The following is a 6,285-nucleotide window of genomic DNA, read 5'->3' on the forward strand; positions in this document are numbered from 1 at the left end:
TTGTTAAATATTGATGTTTTTATGTACTGTGGACAAGGTGCAATTTTGCATATTGTTCAAGTCTAAAAATTATAAGATGACTTTTTATTCAATTTCAAATATTTAAATGAAAGCAAATTGACTCTTATTTCTTTTCATTTTTTCCTCTGTTGAAAAAATTTTAATTGATGTGATAAGTACTACTTAGGATAATTTTCCAGCCTGTCTTCAGCTAATGTTTCATAGTATTCATCAGACTTTCAAAAAGCAGGTCTGAAAAAGATCCAAAGCTTAATTAAGCATTTGTTATATGAAATAAAACTTTTTCAATGTGGGATAGAGTTGTTTACCTTTAATTTTATTTTTTTTGGTAATAATGATCTACTGTGAAAGGGTATTCAGAATGTGTAAATGTCCTGAAAGTCAAGGCTACTTGTGATTTTGTATCATTTCACCAAATTACGTAGTGCAGTTCATCAACCAAGCTGCTAACTTGGGAATGTTCTATGTAAAAAATAATAATTTGATGAATTATTGTAGCATTAGCATTAGTAGAGGCATATGATGCAAGAAAGCAAGCTTATGCAGCATCAGCCAAAAAAAAAAAAAACACTCCCATTTCACCCCTCCGTTCGTTCGAAATACCTATCCAGCTCAGCCTTAAATTTATTTAGGCTATCAACTTCCACAACAAGGGATGGAAGTCGGTTCCACCAATCAACTACTCGCTGGCTAAAGGCAAATTTCCGCACATCTATCCTACATCATCTGTCTTTTCTCAATTTGAATTTATGCCCTCTCAGGTGATTATTCTGAGCAAGAGGAAGTATCCCATCGGCATTGAGCATGCTCAAACCATTCAAGGCTTTATACACCTCTATCAGATCACCTCACCGGTGCCTAGTCTCCAGACACTGTAATTTACAATACTTAAGCCTTTCTTCGTAAGAGCAAACCTTTGTTCCATTCACTAATCTTGTTGCCCTTCTCTGTACTTGTTCCAGCAGCTCTACATCCTTCTTGAAATGAAGCCTCCAGACCTGTATACAGTACTCTAGGTGTGGCCTGACCATTGCCTTATACAAGAGAATAATCACCTCCTTATCTCTGCTAGAAAAATTCCTGTATATCATTGACAAGACATCATGAGCTACTCTTGCAGCCCATCTGCACTGCTCAGAAAACTTCGTATCTGCCTGCACAATTACTCCCAGGTCCTTTTAATTCTCTACCACTGTCAGTGTAGTACCACAGAATTGATATGTTGCTCTGGGGTTACTATTTCCCATATGTAGTATTTTACATTTGTCAAAATTAAAATTTATTTGACACCTCTCAGCTCATCTGCTCAACCTTTCCAGATCCTGTTGCAGCAGCATAGCGTCAGTAGTGTTCTTAGCAACCCTGCCAACCTTTGTATCGTCTGCAAACTTGGACATTAAGTTTGATATACCATCATCAATATCATTTATAAATACAGAAAACAACAATGGACTCAACACTGAACCCTGAGCGACCCCACTAATAACATTAGCCTACGATGAGCAGTGTCCATTGATTACCACTCTCTGTCTTCTCTCCCTCAACCATCCCTTTATTCATAGCAGCACTTTGCCTCCAATGCCACACTACTCCAACTTGTGCAGCAATCTTCCATGTGCAACAGTATCAAAAGCCTTTCTGAGATCCAAATATTTATATAATATCAAAGTTATTCCCTTCATCCGGTTCTTTTGTGACTGCAGTATTCAACCAAACTGGTCAGGCAAGACTTTCCCTTAACAAAACCATGCTGTGTCCGAACTATAACTGAAGTCTTGTCTAGATGGTTAAGTGGGAGAAGACAGAGGGTGGTAATCAATGGGTGCTGCTCTTCGTGGACTAATGTTATTAGTGGAGTCCCACAGGGTTCGGTGTTGGATCCACTGTTGTTTTGTATATTTATCAATGATATTGATGAAGGTATATCAGGCTTAATGTCGAAGTATGCATATGATACAAAGGTTGGCAGGGTTGTTAATGACAGTAATGTTAATGTGCTGCTGCAACAAGATCTAGATAATTTGGGCAGATGGGCTAAGAAGTGGTAACTGAAGTTTAACCTTGACAAATGCAAAGTACTGCATATGGGTAGAAGTAACCCCAGAGAAACGTACCAACTGTGTGGTACTACACTTAAAGTGGTAGAAAATGAAAAAGACCTGGGAGTAATTGTGCAGGCAGATATGAAGTTTCCTGAGCAATGCAGACAGGCTGCCAGGGCAGGTCATGGGGTTTTGTCAATGATATATAGGAATTTTTCTATCAGGGAAAAGGAGGTGATTGTTCCCTCTGTATAAAGCAATGGTCAGGCCACGCCTTGAGTACTGTGTACAGGTCTGCAGGCCTCATTTTAGGAAGGATGTCGATTTGCTTGAGTGTGTACAGAGAAGGGCAACAAGATTGGTGAGGGGAATGAAGGGATCCTCTTACCAAGAGAGGCTAAAGTTCTGTAAATTGCTGTGGCTGAAGACTAGGCACCTGTGCGGTGATCTGATTGCGGTGTATAAGGCCTTGAGCACGCTGAATTCTGATGGGATCCTTCCACTTGTTCAAATTACGAACCTAAGTTGGCATGAATTCAAATTAAGAAAAGACATGTAGAATAGATGTTCGGAAATTTGCCTTTAGCCAGCGGGTGGTTAATTTGTGGAACAAACTTCCATCTGTCGTTGTGGAAGTTGATAGGTTGAATAAATTTAAGGAGGAACTAGACAGGCATTTGGAGGGAATGGGGTGATTTTTTTTTTTTTTTTTTGGCTGATGCTGGATAAGCTCATACACTTGCTTTCTTGCATCACATGCCACTACTACTAGATTATCCTGCAGTGCTTCTTTAACCACTGCCTCCATTAATTTTCCTCGAACAGAAGTTAAACTCACAGGTCTATAGACTTGTGTCAGTCTTTGATCCTCCTTTGTGAATTTGGGTCACATTTGCACATCTCCAGTCTATGGGTACCTCCCCTGAGCCCAAAGAAGCTCTTATAATTATGGCTAAGGGTTTGCTTACTTCCTTTGCTGCCTCCTTTAATATAACTGGATAGATCCCATCCACACCGGGTGCCTTTTTTTGTTTATCCTCAACAATTTCTCCTCCACTTCATCTAAGTTATTACAAAATCATCTAGAGGTGAAGAGTTTACTTCACCTCTGGCATTCTCCTTCCTGAATAACTCCTCATGTGTGAATGTAGATGCAAAATACTCGTTTAGTTTGTTAGCCACCTGAGCAGGATCCTCAACTGTAGAACCATCGATATCCAGTGGACCAATCTGATTCATCCCTTTCCTTCTAGAGTTTACATAGGTAAAGAACTCTTTTCTGTTTTTCTTTGCATCCTTTGCCAAGGATTTCTCATAACCTACCTTTGCCTGCCTAATCTCCTTTGTGACTTGGTTACAGACCAGCTTATATCTATCATATGCTTCCATGTCACCCATTAATTTATATGTATCCCATGCATTTTTCTTCTCTGCCACATGTCTCATTAGTTCATCTGACATCCATTTAGGCCTAAACCTTGAACAATATTTCTTAGTTGGTATGTAAAGCCTAGTAGCTTCCAAGATAGGTTCTTTGAATGCTTCCCATTTTGAATTTGCTGTTGGTAACATCATCAGTTGGTCTCACTGTATAGAATTTAAATACTGTCTCAGAGCATCGTAGTCGCCTTTACGAAAACAAAAACCCTTCCCCTTACCCCTGATGGTAGTTACCTCTTTGAGTAAATCCCACTTCAGCCACTGTGATCACTGCCACCTAGTAGTTCCTCTATCTGCAGATTCTTAATGCATGAAGAATCACTACTGATAATCAGATCGAGAGTATTAGTCCCTCTATTGCCTCCCGAACATGATGTAGAAAACAATCATCCAATAAATCCACAAAAGCCTTGCTAGTGTGTGAGTGACCAACCCACAAATTCCAGTCAATATCTGGGAAATTAAAATCCCCCATTATAAGACTCTGATTTACTGGCCCACTCTATTTCCCTGTACAGTTTCTTATTATACTCATCAGAGTCATTAGGCCTATAGCACACTCCTACTCTCAATTTTGATCTCCCAATGCTTATGTCACACCAAACTGACTCGACACTGCACGGTCCAGCAATGTCGACTGGCTGAACTTCCTTGGATTTTATGTGTTTCTTAACTAATTGCATAACCCCCTCCTCCCTTCCTATCCTGTCTCTCCTTTTGGTACACATTGCTCTCCCCAAATTCCAGTTCTGCATTTCTTGTATCTGTGTGACACCATGTCTCTGATATCCCAACAATATCTGCCTTCGATGTTTTGAGCAATACCTCAAATTCCTGGTTCAAATTCTCAAATTCCTCAAGTTCTGTGTTCAAATTACTGTATATGTTTTATGACTCATATTCTGTAAACTTTTTCAGTAATTAACTTATTCCCAAACCATATTCAGTAGTAAAATGGTGAAATTCTAAAGATTCTATCCTTAGAATTTCACTTGTTTTTTTTTTGTTTTTTGTTTTTTTTTGTTCCACCTAAGGGTTCCTTTTGCCTTCCAAGCAAACAAAAGAACATTTCTGTGAATTAATTGCACTGTTAATAACAGCTAATTTCCTAAAAAAGGAAGTTCTGTATTCACCTAATTAAGCTAATCTTTTTACCAACCCATTCTGCTGACTGGCTGATCAGTTTGGGTCCAAACACTATGTATATCTTTGAGGAGTCTACCATCTGTACCATCTGTTATGATAGTCATTGGCCATGTCAGAAACAAAGTAGATTTCTCCAATAAATGCAAGTGAGAAAGTATCTGCTTTTTGATCAAATGGAAGTAATCATCAAAATAGGTGTGGGAACATTGGGACTTTAGAGACTGAAGGGAAGGTTAATGAAATACCAGAGCTGGTAAAACAGAAAAAGTTTAATTGAAATGAGTTGGTAGAAATGTTGGCATAATAATTAGGTAGCTAACAAACAAAATGAATATTTTGCATTGACATTCACACATGAGGAGTTATTCAGACAGGGGAATGCCAGAGGTGTATTCAACTCTGGCAGTAAGCTAGATAATCTTGTAATAACTGAGAGTAAAGTGGAGGAGAAATTGTTGAAGATAAACACAAGAAAGGCAGCTAGGGTGGATGGAATCTATCCAGTTATATTAAAGGAGGTGGCAAAGGAAGTAAGCAAACTCTTAGCCATAATTATGAGAGCTTCCCTGGAATCAGGGGAGGTACCCATGGACTGGAGATATGCAAATGTGACCCCAATCCACAAAGGAGGATCAAAGGGAGACACAGGTAATTACAGACCTGTTAGTTTAACTTCTGTTCCAGGGAAATTAATGGAGGCACTGGTTAAAGAAGCATTGCAGGATCATCTAGACAAGACTTCAGTTATAGCTCGGACACAGCATGGGTTTGTTAAGGGGAATTCTTGTCTGACTAATTTGATTGGATACTATGATGTAGTCACAAAGGAACTGGATGCAAAGAATAACTTTGATATCATATATTTGGATCTTAGAAAAGCCTTTGAAACTGTTGCACATAGAAGAATGATGCACAAATTGGAGCAGTGTGGCATTGGAGGAAAATTGCTGCTATGGATAAAGGGATGGTTGAGTGTGAGAAGACAGATTTGTTATTTGGTTTTTAGGAGCATTAGCAACTAAGGCCATATTGCTCCGGGTATATGCGGTGGTCATTCCCTGACCTTTCTGCATTCTCCGTATTTGGTGGGCACGGGCTTGAACCCCAGTCTAATCAAGAAGTGTGTGCTACACACTCCTGCTCCTGCCCACCGAGGCGCCGGGAGAAGACAGAGAGTGATAATCAATGGACACTGCTCTCTGTGGACTAATGTTATTAGTGGAGTCCTTCATGGTTCAGTGTTGGGTCCATTGTTGTTTTCTGTATTTATAAATTATATTGATGATGGTATATCAGGCTTAATGTCCAAGTTTGCAGACGATACGAACGTTGGCAGGGTTGTTAATGACAGTACACTGCTGCAACAGGATCTAGAAAAGTTGAGCAGATGAGCTGGGAGGTGGCAAATGAAGTTTAACATTTACAAATGTAAAGTACTACGTATGGGAAGCAGTAATCCCAGAGTAATGTATCAACTCTGTTGTTACCACACTGACAGTGGTAGAGAATGAAAAGGACCTGGAGGTAATTGTTCAGGCAGATATGAAGTTTTCTGAGCAGTGCAGACGGTTGGCAAGAGTAGCTCATGGTGTCTTGTTAATGATATACAGTATAAGAATTTTTCTAGCAGGGATAA

The sequence above is a fragment of the Mastigoproctus giganteus genome, chromosome 10 (assembly GCF_048544385.1).
Source record: "Mastigoproctus giganteus isolate SK-2022 chromosome 10, ASM4854438v1, whole genome shotgun sequence".
NCBI lineage: Eukaryota > Metazoa > Arthropoda > Arachnida > Uropygi > Thelyphonidae > Mastigoproctus > Mastigoproctus giganteus.